An 18,556-nucleotide genomic window follows, 5' to 3' on the forward strand; every position below is an offset into this window, starting at 1 on the left:
TTATGGGGAGACATAGTGTCGATATGAACTAATCAACACACGTTACCCATGACTTTCACCATGGATACAGTTGTTTATACTGGTTCAGAAGAGGATGGATTTTCCTCGCTACCACTAGGGTCATTCTCGCCACACTAGTTTTCCTAACGATCACACGGGGAGACAGGCCCTCTAAAGATGAAACAAAAAGAACCTATTGCTCAAGACACAAAAGACACTGGATCAATTTTAGTGCACCAATTGAAGTGTTTGATAATGTATGAAATAAGGCACATAATAAAGATCAAAAACCCTTGCCAAAATTCTGCAACAAGATTTGTTAGTAGTTTTGCAATAATACCCCTCCTGCAAGCACACAAGTTAGGTAAATTTTAGATCCAAAAAACTTTGTGAAATAGGGGCCTTCAACAATGCATTTTTTTTTACCAATTCAAATATCTGATTCATCATAAAAAAAGACCACATGTAAAATTTCAAGAAATTTCCATAAATGTAAGAAAATCCAAAATATTTGCTAATTTGCTCCAAAAATTAGTTTTTTATGAAAAATCATAAAAAAAATCATATAAAATGCAAAATTGATCCAAAAAATCTGAAATATTTATTGGAGACTCCTGATGGTCTTCCAAACCTACATAAAAACCTTTCTATAAAAAATCCAAGTTGTTCGTGAGATATGAGCAAAATAATGCAAAACCTCAATTTTCAAAGATCCATTTTTTTAGGAATTATTTTGCATCAACTTCAAAATCACAAAGAACAGATCCTGTGTATAATTATGAGATATTTTCAAAAATGTAAGAAAATTTGAAAACTTCGCTAATTTTCTCCCAAAATTAATTTTTTTATGAAAATACATAAAAAATTCATAGAAAATTCACATATGATAAAAAAAATCTGATTTTTTTACTAAGCATTTTTTTATTATGTTCTTGACTTGTAAGACCAATTTTATGTCAAAATTCAAAGTAGTTTGTGAGATCTGATCAAAATAATGAAAAACCCTAATTTTTAAAAATCTGATTTTTAACGAAATATTTTGCATCAACATTAAAATCATAAAGAATAGATCATGTGTATAAATCAGAGATATTTCCAAAAATATAAGAAAATCCAAAAAATTTGCTCATTTGCTCTCAAAATTAATTTTTTATGAAAATTCATAAACAATTCATAGAAAACTCAAATATGCTCCAAAAAATCTGAATTTTGGATTGCGAGCTCTTGATACTGTCCCAAACCTGTAAAAAAACTTTGATGCAAAAATTCCAAGTTGTTTGTGAGATCGGATCGAATCTCTCCAAGATCTTGATTTTGTTTCCAAAACCCTAGCTGCACAAAGTTATTCTCCAAATTGTTTTACAAAACAACAATATAAGGTTAGAAAAATCTGAAAAAAAAACATAGATCTAACAAAAATCCATGTCCCATGGGGTGTGCCAAAATGTTTATGGTGAAAGTGGATACAACAATATTGAAAGACTAAATGAATTCAACCACAACACTCTAGCCTAACAACAACAAAGATCCACCATAACATATGAAGATTACCTAAGATAATGCAAATCAAATGAAATCACAAAGATTATACCATCACATGTCCAATAGGTTTTGAATCTTCGTTCTTCCTATCTCCATTGATCTTGCTTGATATATTTTCTCTCAGATTTTATGTGTGCACAAGAGCTCAACAAAGAACGGAAATGTGGTTGCAAGTAGGCTTGATCGCATGTGAAAATTAGAATGCGTAGTGTAGTCGAGAGTTGAATAGAATGATTAGTTGAATAGATTTATTAGGATGGATAATGAAGGAAACATCTCCTCATATAGAAGACACTATAATAAATGGAGGGATAAGATTGAGAGATGTAAAAGATAAATGGTCGGCTATGATTAGAAGGTAGGTAGAGAATATAAGAAAATAATAAAAGGGTGGGTAGTGTAGGAATTAAGAGATGAATGGCATGTGTCATAGGTAGAAAAGGCTAATGAATTAATTAAATAAATAAAGATTTATTTAATTAATAGAGGAAGTGGGATCAATTAAATAAATAAAATATTTATTTAATTTAGGAAAAGGATAATTTAAATAAATAAATGTATTTATTTAAATGAGAAATAAGGCTAGAAGAGGATAAATGAATTAATTAAATAAATAAAGATTTATTTAATTAATAGAAGAATTGGGATAAAGTAATTAAATAAATAGACTAGACAATTTTAGGTGTCTACAATAGTAATATAATCAACCAATGCTAATAAAACCATGAGAATAATTAAATAAAAATCCCAATAATTAAATAATCAAAGGATATAAACAAATACCCACATTAATATTAAAGCCACAACTAAACAATTAAATAAATAATAATAATCTCACATTAACATTAATATCACCTATTAATTTATTTTACTATTATAAACTATGTAAATCCATTAATTTAGTTTAACATTATTAAACTATATAAATAAATTACATAATTAATATTTAAATCAATCGATAATCATAACACCCAAAGCAATGCAACATAGGACAACTCAAGAGACCACTTGCCGCTAAACAACATCTCACACCAAGACACTAAACTGACAATGGTAATCAACTTAAACCTAGAGTATAGAATGGGTTTTTATGTCATCTCCGATCAACTTGCCATTAGGATGAAGACACGCTCAGACCTATCAAGCCAGGTCGAGTCGATGTTTGGTACCTGCAAACCTGTCATCACCGGCACAAGTGCAACTACATATACCCTAACATGTATCATAAAATAGATAGACAAGTGAAGAGAATCACAACGTCATATCATTCTCACAATGAGTGATATGTCATCGTCTCTATCATGAATACAGTGGAAGACACTCACAATCAAGCAAGCACTATCATAATCATCATCATACCATAAAATAGGGTTAGTACATAGTATGATACAATAAATTGGTATGATGTAAACATGAATCACACATATAAAATGAGTACATATTAATCATCAAGCATGAGTCCATCATCATAATAATCTAGAAATGTCATCATCCACATGTAATCATAATATCAAATGCAATTATAATGTCTATCATCCATAATGAAGCATCTAGATCATAGGTAAATACATACCATCTAATCAAAGCATCACAAAATAATCTAAGCTATAGCAATATAGTCTATCGATGCACAAAAGGGAAAGATGAATCAGGGAGGGGTACTACACAAATATAACAATCCACCAATCATAGATCTGTATCTGGTTTGATTCACTTTAGGGGAATCATCATCCTTGAATAATCATTAATTAACAACATGAAATATCTATCTCCTTACAAACTTCTAACTCTAGAGGGACCACACAAATCAGTATGCACAAGATTGAGCAATCCATTAGAAAAATGTTTTTTTCTTTTGAAAGAAACTCTGGTTTGTTTCCCCAATTGACATTCTTTGCATATAGAGTTAGTAGGCTTCATCAATTTAGGAAGGTCTCTTATTTCCTGAATAGAACTTATCTTAATCATGTTATCAAAATTTACATGACACATCCTTCTATTCCATAACCAACATTCATCAATCCGAGAAATCAAGCAACTTTTACTAGTAGCATTCAAGTGAAAGATATTACCTTTTGTCTTTGTACCTGATGCAATCTCAATCCCTGAACTACTCAAGATTCTACACTTTCCATTCTTCAATTGAATATCACATCCCTTGTCAACCATCTGTCCAAATCTCATAAGATTATGATTTAGGCCTTCTACATACAAGACATCATCAGTATTATGCTTTCCATCAAGAGAAATAGAACCTCTACCATGAATTATACCAGCTTTGTTATCACCGAACCTAACAACACCACCATCATACTTTTCCAAGCTCACAAACTTTTTCTTATCACTTGTCATATGATGAGAGCATCCACTATCAATCACCCATTCATCTTTCTCTTAAACTTGTGAAGCCAAATCTCTTTCCTCATTAATGTAGCTACTAGAATTAGTAGGCATTGGATCATCTTCCTTGATAATAATAAACACCCATTGATTATCACTTGAATTTCCTTTATCATATTCATCATCCATCACAGGTCTTCAATGACAACATAATAACATCTCTTATGAAATTTAGGCTTTTAAGTTTTCTTAGGAACTCTTTTCAGATACGTTGAAGCAAAGTATCCTATCTTATTGCATGAAAAATATTTAAGAGGCAAATTGCCTTCATACTTATCAGCTCCTTTAGGCAATCTCCTGGCAATCAATGCTTCAAGCTTCTCAAGTTCTCACTCTTCTTCTTCAATTCCTTCATCTCTTTCTCATATCTTTATATCCTCCTTGAAGAAATTTCTCCTGGATCATATCTCTTCTTATCCTTTCTAGAAATAGTGGCTCAAAATGCAAAATCTGTCTTAGGAAGGGAATCACCAAACTCACTTAATCAAATGTTGATAGCTTACCAATCAACATGTCCATAGTCACAACAGTCATGGGTTGGATCTCCTCAATAGCATCAACTTTATGTTTATAGGATGTAGGCAAGGATCTGAGCACTTTAGCAACAATCTCTAATACTTCCAACTTTCCACCAACACATCTGATATTGGAAATGAATTTGTTCACCTTCTGCATAAAAGAAGTAATGTTCTCATCTTCACCCCTTTCAAGCTTTGCAATTTAGAAATCTTGACATAGTTGTCTCCTTTATATAGGGTTTCCAACTTTTTCCAAATTTCATGAGCAATCTATAGTTTCATCACATTTGTCATTTCTCAATCAATCAGAGCACTCAACAATGCTTCCTTAGCCCTAATATTGTGTTCTACTTACGTAATCTCATCCGGAGTTGAAGGACCATTTGCAAGAAAAACATATTTATCTTTAATAACTTTCCAATAATCTTCACCAATGCATCTCAAGTAACAGTCTATCCCGTTCTTCCAAAGAGAATAATTTGTTCCATCAAATCTTAGGCTCTCCTTCTTGTAAGTCGCCATCTTGGATCACCTCAAGCTGTTAAAATTCTCCAGAGGAACCTATTTTCATACCAATTGATGAAATTACTTTATAACTAGTAGACAGTTGAGAGCGGGGGTGAATCATTTGTCACCAAAATTTATAATAACTTACATTAATCTCAGATTTGATAATTAACAGTGAAATCATAGATCAACAACACAACATGAACACACATAACACCAAGATTTTTTGATGTGGAAAATCTAATCAAGGGAAAAGCCACAGTGGGAACCTACCCGCAATATGATGATACCCTGTTAGAAGTATATGTAATATTACAATGGGGAATGAAAATGCATTCAAGAACACTGCCTAGAGCTCACTGCACAAAAACAACAAAGTGCTACAACCCTAGGAAGGCTCACTACCTTACAAACATATTTGGATTACATCTGGAAGATCATGCATTAAGAAAATACCATCTCCTTATGCATGGTTATAGTTCCAGTTAAGTACATAACATCTCTCACACTTCTCCACACTTATTCTCTTATTTCAAATGATTAATGCATTATTCATATACCACACACCTCTTACAATGATTATTACATTTATTTATACATGATATCAATCTTGGATCAATATCATCAAGTTCGGCTCAACACATATCACCTAATTACAAAAATATAATCATACACACTACAATATCACATGTGGACCAAAACAATGTCGGCTAAGACAAATCATGGACATAAATCACCACCTCGAATATGAAACACCTCCAAGAATTATGCATCAAATATCCACAACATGCTACAAGAATCATGTCAACCAAGGACACAAAGAACACCACCAGATCAAGGAAAATATTCAATAACACACTCACTGATCAATGCAGACCACCAACACAAATGACACATGATCTAGAAACATCCACAAGCATCATGAATTACCACAACAATATCTGCACCAACTCAAATTACTGAAATCATCATTATCATCATATCGAAATTCAAGAACAATAACTAAACTGAGTATCAATCTGGAAAAATCACTTGTGGAGCTCTAAACCACAAACCAATTGAATTTACTTGATACACACCAACATCCCAGACATATTTCCTAATCTACAAACCAAGATATTACAATACGAAGAAATACAGATCAAAATATTGGACATTGGCAATACTAAACAATAGAGAAACTAGACACAACACAGATACTCATAACTTAGTCACATATTCATGTGTACCTCTAACACTTGCACTGAATCAACTAGTTATATCACTCTACAAACCCTTTAATCCACAAACATTGATCATCAATATACAGCATAAACCAACTAACTGAACTTCACTGCATCATTGCACAAGACAGAGAAAATATGTTGACATCAATGACAACACATCTCTCAAACACTTAAAAATACCATATAAGCACATATTTGTAGTACACATCCAACAATTTGTTGGGATGTTAACTTATGTAGTGATCTCCTCCATAGATAAAATATCCTCTCATCAACCTATTTCTCAATGCAGACTTTCCAAATCGATCTTCATTCCTTCTAGATGTATTGTTTTTATTTCCCCTCTGGTCCCTTCTTGACTCATTCTAATTATTATGGTATCCCTTGTCCCCTTTTCTTTAAAATCATACCCATCACTTAGCTTCATAGAAGACTAATTATCTTGTGACCATTTAAAATTTTTCCAATTCATCTTCTAGTAGTTTCAAATAGATTTAAGCCTTTGTTCTTGCTTAATGGCTTTCTCGTACACTGTGTCCATGGTGGCAGGACCATGTACATCTCTCTCCTTCGATTTGAGTGTTGAGACCCATGATGAGTTTTCTTATGCAAAAATACTCATCCTTTTGGTACATGGGTACATACTTCAAAAGTCAGGTGAATTTCTCCCAGTATTCATTTATCGAGGAATACTTGCCTCAAGTTTGGAAGTCAATCATCTTTTGATCATAGAAATGTTGAGGTGGCCACCACTTTTGAGAGATTTCCACAAATTCAATCCAAATAATACTTAAATAGCTTAACCCAAGCTCCATTTTCTTATTCATGCACCAAATGGATGTTTCACCAACCAATTGATAAGCTCCCCGAACAACCTTAGTAACCTCAAAGTAATTTCTAATCTCAAAACACTTTTCCATTTTTGTGAGCCATGCTTTAGCTACATCCCCACTAGTGGTTCCTTCAAACTTTGGAGGGGTGATTTTCTGCATACCATGGGATAGCTCTCTTGTAAGCATTTTCATTGTACTTTATAATCTAGATTGAGATTCTTTATTGTTATGATCACTTGACTATGATTGGTCATGGTAATTTTTCCCTTCCTCTCCATTAGAAAAAATTTCTTCATGCCTTTCTATTCCCATAATGTTTTGTTCAAGATTTCCAATTCTTTCTCTACTTTCATTCATCATGGCCAAAATACAATCCAATTTAGCCTCAATGTTTCTTGCACTTTGACCTTATTCTTGGCTTTCCTCTAGGTTGGTTCTTGTCATAACCATTTTCCACTATAATTATTCCACCTAGAGGTTTCATTTAAATTAGATCCTAGGAAAGTCATCTAAACTTTCAAAAAGTACATAAACATTCAAACATAAAAGTTTTAAATAAACTTTCGCACAAGTTTTGCCAAAAAATGATTTTATTTATTTTCATAAGGATTTCAAATATTCTTGCATTTACAAAGAATGACTATTCAAATAGTGAAGGGCTGAATATTAACTCTCTGATACATAACTAAGAGGAACATATCTCTCAAAAAAAATTCACTCAAATGGTCGAAAGGTATATATTCTTCAAACTCATTCCCAGATACATAACCTTGGGGAATATATCCATTTGATTCATCACTAGACGAAATTACAACTATCTCAGACAATGTGGGTATACAAGGGTCCCTAAAATTCATGTCAAGACCAATAGTCCATTCCAAATCCATATCCCTAGAAAGTGGTAGAGAATCTAACTTGGCAGGAAATATAGGAGGTACTGTTACCAAATTTTGCTACACCTAAATTTGGTGGCCTATTACATGCCTTATACATTGCATTTTGAAGAAAGGTATTTTTTTCAACTTTCATTTTCTTTATAAATAAACATGTATGCCATACAAGTATCTTATTTCCAATGTGCAATTGTTTGATTCAAAAGAGATATACATGAATAAAACATTTGCATAAAACACATTTTTAATTATTAAGATCAAACTGTTCATGAAATCCCACACAACTCGTGGGAATAGCCAAGAGATATCTTTCTGATCATAGAAAGGTAAACACATAAGAAATTAGAAGAATATATGAAAGAGAGAGAGAGAGAGAGAGAGAGAGAGAGAGAGAGAGAGAACCCATCATTTCCTAGATAGGTTGATGAGTTCTTTCAGAAGTCTTCTGAATAGTCTGATTGGTCCAAGTGTTTTGATGTCCACTCCAAGAGATGAACTGAAAAGAGAGAGAAAAGATTTGTTTGAGCTCTGGGTTACCTATCTCACTCCTACATACATAATCCTATTCTTAATGTGCTTACAGTACTATACCAAACTCGAAGAAAAAAGAAAGATCAATTCAGAGAAGGTGCCATGAGATTGCAGCAAGTATCATGTTTTATCTAACTTGTTTGTTTCATGTGCATATACAGATTTCACGAATATTAGGTATGTGGGTCAAAATGGGCTCCCACAAGGGTTGAGCTCAACATATCAGTCATCACTCATGAGGTGACACTAATCATCTTGTTAAACCAAGAACACAATAGTATCCAGAGTCCCATTTATTGTCACTTAATGACAGTATAAGTTGTCTTTCAATGACAACACATAGAACAGTGAATAAAATTATCTTCCATGCTCAACAAAACTAGAGCCATCACATGAGTGACTATGGAAGTAAGAATGATCAAACTTGGGAAAATATAATAGACAAAATAGTGAGTACTCACATAGATACATAAAAGTGCTCACTATTAATTCACATTTCAGATGTATAAAATAACAATAATAGCTACAACAGTATCAATAAAGATAGAATAACTTTGTAGTCTATGAAGGCCAGTATAAACAAATGTAGTCTATTTCAAATCAGTCACAAAAACTAACCAAGAATAGAATGTGGTAGTCAAAAGCACACCAAGTTTGGTGATGAACAGATAAATGTCACTTATAAGGGCATCCAAAATGTGTATGATTTTAAGACATCAAGCCAATGGAATGTTCACAGTAAGAAAACGCATTGTATATGTGAGGGTAACCGGTTGCAATTATTCTCAACATATTTAAACCCAGTTCTATTAAACAATGTTTGTAGGATCCCCAAGAAGCCAAATGTGGATGCAATGGTTCTCAACTTGGACATTGTAGTGAAGGTATGGGTGCCAAAAGTATACATGTTCATTACTCAGAAGCTCTGGTTTTGGATAACCTTGAGAATCCAATGCCTAGCTACAGTGAGAAGGAGCCTATCATTGACCATTACAACAAGCACTTCATGACTTTGGTGACATATACAGGAGGTTATGTAAAGACATCTAACAATAGGTGAGCATACTTGTAACATAGATGCACCCAAAGAACAATTATAACAATGAAAAGATCAATATAAGACAACAATTAAAAGATGTTTGTGATAGTAAACCATGCAAGACAACTACAATCATACAACAAATATATAGCAGCTACAATGAAAAACACATACAAATATCTTAAGCACTATTATAGAAGAATAATAAGGAAAGGTCTCGATCATTACCAAACAACATGCACAACCTCAAGTGTATAAGACAACAGATCACAAACAAAGGGAAAAGTATAGAGAGAAAATTAACCAGCAAAGATCACAATGAGCTCCCAAAAGACTGTTAAAATAGTCATACAATATCATAACAGGGGTCACATATCAAGCAAAAGACAAGGATACAGTCTCACATGAGTACATTGTCAAAACATATATCCCTATTCTCTATATGCCATGTAACTGTGTCTTACATTATTTTCTATGATAATAGTCAATATTATTTTGGCAATGAACAGGTTTAGAGGCCAACCATTAATGATTGGGATATTAATCATAGAGAAATCAATCCCAGGGGTAACAAATACACAGTCATAGAAGGTAATCTTGAAGACAAATTCAAACACAATAATAGTCATAGTCATTGATGTAAAACATTTATGGACAATCATGGATCTATATATATGATAGCAGGTTACAATATGCTCATAAAGCTTACATGGAAGTTATGTTTCTATAGCAATACTTTTAAATTAAACAACAGATATCAAGAACACTAATGCACAGTCATTATATGTCCTCCACCATGACAAAAATATCACTGCCTATCATAGTCAAAATCATCAAAATTAGAAGGGAATGGTACACAATGAACTTTTTCAACTTGCAAAGGTTTTGAGGAAAATCATAATAATATACATTCACATCTTGGGATAATTCATAGAGGTCAGTAGAAGATGATCATGGAAAGGGACATAGTCACTGTATAAATCAAGGTGTTTGAAAAGCCCTAACTGTCAATGTCAAAATTTACAAATTACTAGGTTATCAATAATCAAAGAAATCTTCTCAACAAAAAAGGATAGTCCACAATGCCACAAGACTGTCATGATGCGTGATAGTGAGCAGAAGTACAGTCATGAAGCTTTCTCAACATAGCACTGAACATATGAATGAAACAGCTACTTAAGAAGAAATAAATAGTCTTTTTCTATTATGATATACTTGATCACAATCATAAATGAGAATGTAATACAATCCTCAATATAAAGAAATTGTAGTAAAGATGAAGGCAGCAAAGAGAATACACAGTTCTCAGCATAAGGGCATCCATGGAGGCACAACCATCAAACACTGTCAAGGAGCATAAAAAGAGATCAATGCCGAGCTGAAACGTTATACATTATGAACAATAGAGACATATCTTAGTCACATAGAAATGTACAGGCAACTAAGTGAGTTAGTTCAAAGAGGATCAAAGGCTTCATGAGTTAACAAAAGAGGAATAACATCCTTTTGGAATAGTCCCAATCCAAACATATCATGTAGAAACTTAAGAAATGATAGAGATCTCAGTTATAACAATCTAGAAACAACTTCTATAGTGACAGAAAAAGAGGCCTTGAGGGGGGGATACCAAGGATATTGAAAATACAATAAAAAGGTTCAGTGACTAATCAATATATGGTTTGTATATTATAAAATATAGTGATTGAACTCTTTATGATTAGTTGATAATCACTTAGCAACAAAGAACAAAGATATTACAATAGAGTAGCACTTTCAAAGGACATAGCCAAAGCCTAAAGACAGTGAAGTTACAACCATAGAAATCATAGAATACACACTATCATATTGAAAAATATGAAAGACATCCAAATAATTTTCTAATAGTAAGAGAAGGAGATAACAAAGTCAGCAGAGATACTAGATTTGCAAACATTGACATGATAACTTAGAAGCCTCTACCTACATAAAGCATGTAAAAGACAAATTCAATGACTAAGAGATATTTCACCTATTGTAGTCAAACAAATACATTTCCAAAGAATCCACCCTGACAAAGGTATATTCTTGAAGGCAAAAAGAGAGTTTATCACAATCACAAGGAACAACGGTGAAGACCTAGCCCAGTCTATAAGTCTAGCTCTAATATGATTACACAACAACAGTTAATAGTCAAGAAGCAACCCACAATGAAGTCTAGAATAGGAAATCAAAGATGTAAAACAGCCTTAGCCATATTTACGAGTTAAAGTTTAACAACAACGTATGGAGGTATCCTTAAAGAAAATCAAGGCCAATATAATGATGAATACACAAAAAGCTGCCAAATTCACAGTAAACAATAAGCTTCAGAGAAGTGCTTTGGCAGATAACTAAACAAATACAGTGCCAAAGCATCCACCCTGATAGAGGTATATTCTTGAAGGTAAAAAGAGAGTTTATCACAATAACAAGGAACAATAGTGAAGACCTAGCCCAGTGCATAAGTCTAGCTCTAGTATGATTACACAATAATAGTTAATAGTCAAGAAGCAGCCCACAATGAAGTCTAGAACTAGAAATCAAAGATGTAAAGAAGCCACAACCATATTTACCAATTAAAATTTAACAACAACATATAAAGGCATCTTAAAGAAAATCAAGGCCAATATAATGATGAATACACAAAAAGCTGCCAAAATCATAGCGAATAGTAAACTTAAAAGAAGTGCTTTGGCAGAGAACGAGTGATTATACAGTCTAACCAAAGGGAATCCCAAAATATCACAGCAAGGTTCGATCAAAAAACAACAAAAAAATATCTTGCAAACCCTTTGTGTGAAGCAGGAAAATACAAAATAGAAGCAGTTACAATCCACATTCATGCGCAGGATGCGAGTATAAATAATTTCATGAAGAAACTCTAAAAATATATGCATGATTTCAATCAAACTCCTACGAAGAAAGTCTTTTCAAATGGAAGATAGCAGAAAGGAGAATGAAAATAGCACATACCACATGTGAAGAAACCCTATGTTCAAGCAGCAACTCAAGCCCTAGATTTATTTCAACCAATGAGTGCATGGCAGCAGCAAAGAAGAGTCTTCTCTATGAAATCAAGAATGCAAAGTGAAGAAAAATAGGATATATTAGGGTTCAAACTTTTTATTTTGCATGCCCTAATTCCATGCAATGAGAAGGACTTTGTTTATTTCTTTTAACCAAAAAATCACTACATGGTATTGTATGCTCCGTGGTAATGACTTTATGTCATTAAACCTAGGCAGTTTGTGTTGTAAGCCCATGCAAAGGGCTAAAAAGCTATGCTCTTTATTAATCATATTATAATTAATATGTACTAGTTAAGATTTAAGTCATATAAAATCTTAACTAATACATATTAAAATATAATAATGATTTATATTCTTTGAGTTTTAAATTAATTTATAATTAAATATAAATTATTAAAGATTTATTTCATATAAAAATCTTAGTAAATTTATATTAAATTATAAATTTTTAAAAAGGAAATAAATAATTTATTTTAACATCTAAAATAAAACGAATTGTTTTATTCTAAATGTTAAAATAAAATTATTTTTAAGAGATAAAAGAAAAAAGGACACGTAGTGATAGAAGGGGTTTTCTTTTCCCATGCGGCTGTATTTAGCATCATGCACCTTGTAGTTTGGACAGGGAGGGGTTTACTTCTTTTTTTCCAACTATATTTGGCAGCATACATCATGCAAATTTTTGGACAGGGAGTTTGCATTTTCAGATGGGCTATTTTGAGTAGAGGTGGCAGTTCTATTTTTAGCAGGGGGTGTCATTTTCATGCACTATTAGTGGGGGACCTATTTTTGGTAGTGTTACGCATGAGTTTTTTAGGCTATTTTAGGGAAATCCTCCCAAGGCTTTTTCTCATGCAGTTTTTTCATTTTAGGGTTTTGGAGGAGATGTTCTTCATGATGTCTATATATTCTTCTATTCTCCTTTTTCTTTAACTGGTTCTTTCTTTTCTGCTACACATAGTAGAAAAAACATTGTGTCTTAGCACTTAGCAGTTTTTTATTTATTGTAATAGATTTATATTTTATTTAGTTTTGCAATGCAGTTATTTCCTTATCTTTATTTCTTGCTTTTTCATTGTTAGGTGAGCGATTTGATAGAGTTATTGTGATTTTTATAATCCTTTGCTCTATCTCACTTTTTCTTTGCACAAGTACGATAATTTCACAGTGAATTCAGGTTGTGGGTTGTATTCACCTAGTTTCCAATTCCTTGCATGTTGTGAAAAATCACTTTTCCTACATGAAGAAGTTGGATAACATCGAACCTTTTCATGAAATATTTATTAATTAGGTGATCTAGTTGATTTGTGAAGCATTTTTATTCCTTATTATGCAATTGTCATAGTTTTAGTGCAGTAATTAAAAACTCCATAATCTCAGTGTATCACCTACATTAGGATAAGTTTATTTCACATGCAAGCCTTTTAACCCCTTTCTCACAAAAAGTAAGCTATAGGAGATTCATCAAGACAGGAAGTTGGCCTGGTCTCTGGAGGTCTACTTTTAGTATAAGCAACCCATAGGATTGAAAGTATTCCCATGTTTCATAGGATTGTTAGGTTTCACACTTAGCATTTTTCAGGTGCAATCCTTTGTGACAACATGTACAAAATTAACTACCTCACACGTCTTATTTTTCTCTTGATGGATATGATATAGGGCATGTCTAATAGTCTTAGTGTCACTCAACCAAATTGTATTGTCATAATTGTTTCCCTCTATGGTTTTAATAATGGCTTCCTTTTCCTTCTTGGCCTTGAGGTAGTGCTCATTTCTGATCAATGACTTCCATGTAGTCATCTTGAGATGCACCATCTTGGCACAAGAATTCCTAATCTTGGATTCATATAGTATTGGAGGGAAAGTATAGCGAGCCCATAGGTTCTAGAGCTAAACCCGGTTGCTTTGATACCACATGTAACAAGCCCAATTGTTCAATTTGTTCAATTTTCTTAGTTTTAACCTACTTGAGAATAATTTATAATACCAACATATTTTATTTCATAAACAAGATACCTACTTGAAATGAATCCCATTTCAAACTTATCCAATGCATCATAATTCATTTACAATTTTATATTCATAAACACATGAATGATAACATTTACAAATTCATTTTCAAATTTCCAAATATCATAGAGATACTTCATAGCCTCCATTACTAGATGTCCTTGCTGGCATATATCTTCAAATTTTGGCTGCCAACTACATGAGGAATAGCATCAGTCAAGTGCTTTTCCACCCATCCACAAACTTGACAATCTCCCATGTCTCTTCTTACTAAAAGAGACCAGACCCTTCGATGAAGAGATTGGCTTGGTGACCTCATAATAATAGCCTTTGTGAGCATATTTTTGTGTCCTACATATCTAGAGCTACTATACATTGGCTACAACCTACATGTGTGACATTCCTAGCCTACTATGTAAACTTGGATCATATGGAATTGACAATGTAGATAGTGGTTGCCTACACTACTTTGGCCAAAGAATTCAACACTCAATACTTCAAGTGAGAGTCATATGTTCACCCGCTTCTTAGCTCAATTTGGTATATTGACTGTTCGTAATATTTTCACTTTTGACATAATTCAATCAAATAAAGGTGACATTAAAATGACTAACTAGGCTACTCCCATCCACAGATTATACCAAATTAACCATATCTACACCCATCAATATAACTACACATTTTATCATGACATAGAATAATATACATACATACATACATACATACACACACACACACATGTATATGTATATGTATGTATACATATGTATATACATACATATATATATACACACATATATACACATACATACATATATATACATACATACATACATACATACATACATACATATAGGTGTGTGTGTGTATTCATATGTATATGTATATGTATATGTATATGTATATGTATATGTATATTTATATGTATACATATACATATACATATACATATACATATACATATACATATATATATATATATATATATATATATATATATATATACATATACATATACATATATACATACACACACATACACATATATATATACATGTGTGTGTGTGTGTACATTTGAAGATGAACCCTAAGAAAGTAAAATCAATTGTTGAGTGGTCTACATCGGAAAGCATTGGAGAGGTAAGATCATTTCATGGATTGGCTAGTTTTTACTAGAAGTTTATCAAAAATTTCAGTTAAGTTTGTAACCCTATGACTGAGACCATGAGAGGAGATCGGAATGAATTCAAGTGGACCACCAGAGAAAACAAAAGTTTTGAACCGTTGAAGAAAAAAATGACTGAGCAGCCTGTGTTAGCTTTACCAGATTTCAATAAAGTATTTCAAGTCGATTGTGATGCAAGTGGAACAACAATAGGAGCAGTCTTGAGTCAGGAAGGGAGAGCAGTAGCTTATTTTAGTGAGAAATTAAATGATGCCTGAAGGGGATATTCAATATATTATCAAGAGTTTTATGTCATAGTTCAAGCCTTGAAGAAGTGGAGACATTACCTCTTGCCTAAGGAGTTTGTGTTGTATACAGATCATCAATCTTTGAAGTATTTGAATAGTCAAAGTAAGTTGTATCAGATACATATGAGATGGGTAGAATTCTTGCAGAGTTACACATTTGTGTTGAAGCATAGAATTGGAAAATCTAAATAGAATTGGAAAATCTAACAAGTTGTTGATGTAATGAGTAGGAGAAGGAATTTGCTGACAAAGATGAGAGTGACAGTATTAGGATTTGGGGAATTGAAGACCTTGTATGATGATGACCCAGATTTTGCAGAACCTTGGAAAGCGTGTAGAGAACCAGTTATGGTATATAGAAGCAAGTGGTTGGATTACTTCATTCAGGATGGGATTCTATTCAAAGGAGTTCATTTGTGCATACCTAAGAGTTCTATGAGGGAGAATCTGATAAAGGAGAAACATTGTTGAGGATTAGCTGGACATTTTGGTATTGACAAAATAGTAGCATTGGTGAGTGAGCAGTACCTTTGGCCCAAGATTCATAAGGATGTTAAGAAATATGTACAAAGTTGTAGAGTTTGTCAAGTTGCAAATGGTAGTAGTCAGGATGTGGGATTGTATAAACCTTTGACAGTACTGGTAAGGCATTGGGAAGATATTAGCATGGATTTCATACTTGGATTACCTAAAACACTGAGAGGGAATGATTCTATATTTGTGGTAGTGGATAGATTCTTGAAGATGGCTCATTTCATACCTTGTAAGAAGACATCAAATGCATTACATGTAGCAGACCTATTTTTCAAGGAAGTAGTGAGATTGCATGGATTACCTAAGAGCATAGTTTCAGACAGAGACACTAAGTTTGTTGGCTATTTTTGGAGAACCCTTTGTAAGAAGATGAAGATAGATTTGAAGTTCAATTCTACTTTTCACCTATAGACTGATGGACAGACATAAGTAGTTAACTGGAGCTTGGGAAATTTGTTGAGATGTTTAGTTGGAGATAAGACCAGAAGTTGGGATTTGATCCTTGCACAAGGAGATTTTTCCTACAACAATTTAGTAAATAGGAGTACCGGAAGAACACCTTTTGAGATTATTACCGGAGCGCATCCTAGAGGTATATCAGAATTGAGAGATATTAGCAGTGAAGACCAAAGAAGTTTAGAAGCAGAAGACTTTGCATATCACATGGCAACCTTGCATATTCAGCTTAAGCAGGATTTGGAGGACATGAACAACAAGTATAAGGAGAAGGAAGATGAGAAGAGGAGACATAAGGAATTTGAATTTGGCGATGAAGTGATGCTATATTTGAGAAAAGAAAGATTCCCGGTTGGAAGTTATAACAAATTGCAGATGAAAAATTTTGGACCTTGCAAGATTTTGAGGAATTTCAGCTACGGGAATGCATATGAAGTGGAGTTGCCAGATAGTCTAAGTAATTCACCTTGTGTTTAACATGTAGATCTTCATGAGTATCATGAATCAGAATTTAGTGAGGACAATATTGCAATCTTGGAGAAACAGTTGCCCCAGAAGGAACCAGATCAGATTGAAGATATTTTGGACAATACGATTGGGGGCGATACCTGGATTTCTTAGGCAGAGGTAGACCGCCTTGGTTTTCCTCTGACCCCAACAAAGTGAGAGGCTCACTTTTTCAATAACCTTGGATGTCTAATGTGGGAGCATCCCCAGTTCATAGAAATCTTGTATCAACCAAAAACATTTTCCTTTTTGTTTGCAATTTCAACATTTCTTTCTGTGTGTGTTGGTTTTGGCTCACTGGATCCCATAGAGTTGGATTCTACTTGAAGACTTGATCATCTTTCTTATTTCAAACCACATCGCATTTGGATCATTTTTCGACAAGTTATCATTATCGGTTTCCTTGAAAATTTCCTATTATCGGTTGATAGTTCTTGTTACCGGTTGCCTAGACCTATTTTTGGTGATCTACCAGAACCCCTTCTGAAGCTTGCAAAGATTTGGGAGTTGATTCCAATGTTTCTTGGAGTGTGGCCAACCTTTTCCTGTGATCTACACTTCATCCTTTGGATTTTTCGGAGGAATCTCTTAGCGGAGGCTGACCTTTTGATTTTACACATTAGGTCTTGTTCTTTGGGTTTTGATCCCTTTTTGGGCCGATCTGATCCTCTTGGATCATATATATAATTGTAATTGTGCATTAGAATGAAACGATTGAACAATCAGATAGCTAGACTGAGTGTAGAAGATAGATCTTAAGATTGGAGGTCCCAGTTCTGACCTATTATGTATTTTGAGCATGCTCTAGTAGGCCTATGAGTTGGTTATGCTGTAACCCAATTGTTATTGGCTAGTTGTAATCAATTTTCATGTTATAAAACAATTTGTTCTGCATTGTCTCAATCATATCTTTGTGTTTCTGTTGTTTTTACTCTTGTTGACCGGTCCGGATTAATCTCTTTGAGGTCCCTCCTAACTAGTGACTACTTCAACTCAACACTTTTCACCAACTCATACACCAGTCATCAAACAATCAGGGA

Source organism: Cryptomeria japonica, chromosome 5 (assembly GCF_030272615.1).
Source record: "Cryptomeria japonica chromosome 5, Sugi_1.0, whole genome shotgun sequence".
Taxonomy (NCBI): domain Eukaryota; kingdom Viridiplantae; phylum Streptophyta; class Pinopsida; order Cupressales; family Cupressaceae; genus Cryptomeria; species Cryptomeria japonica.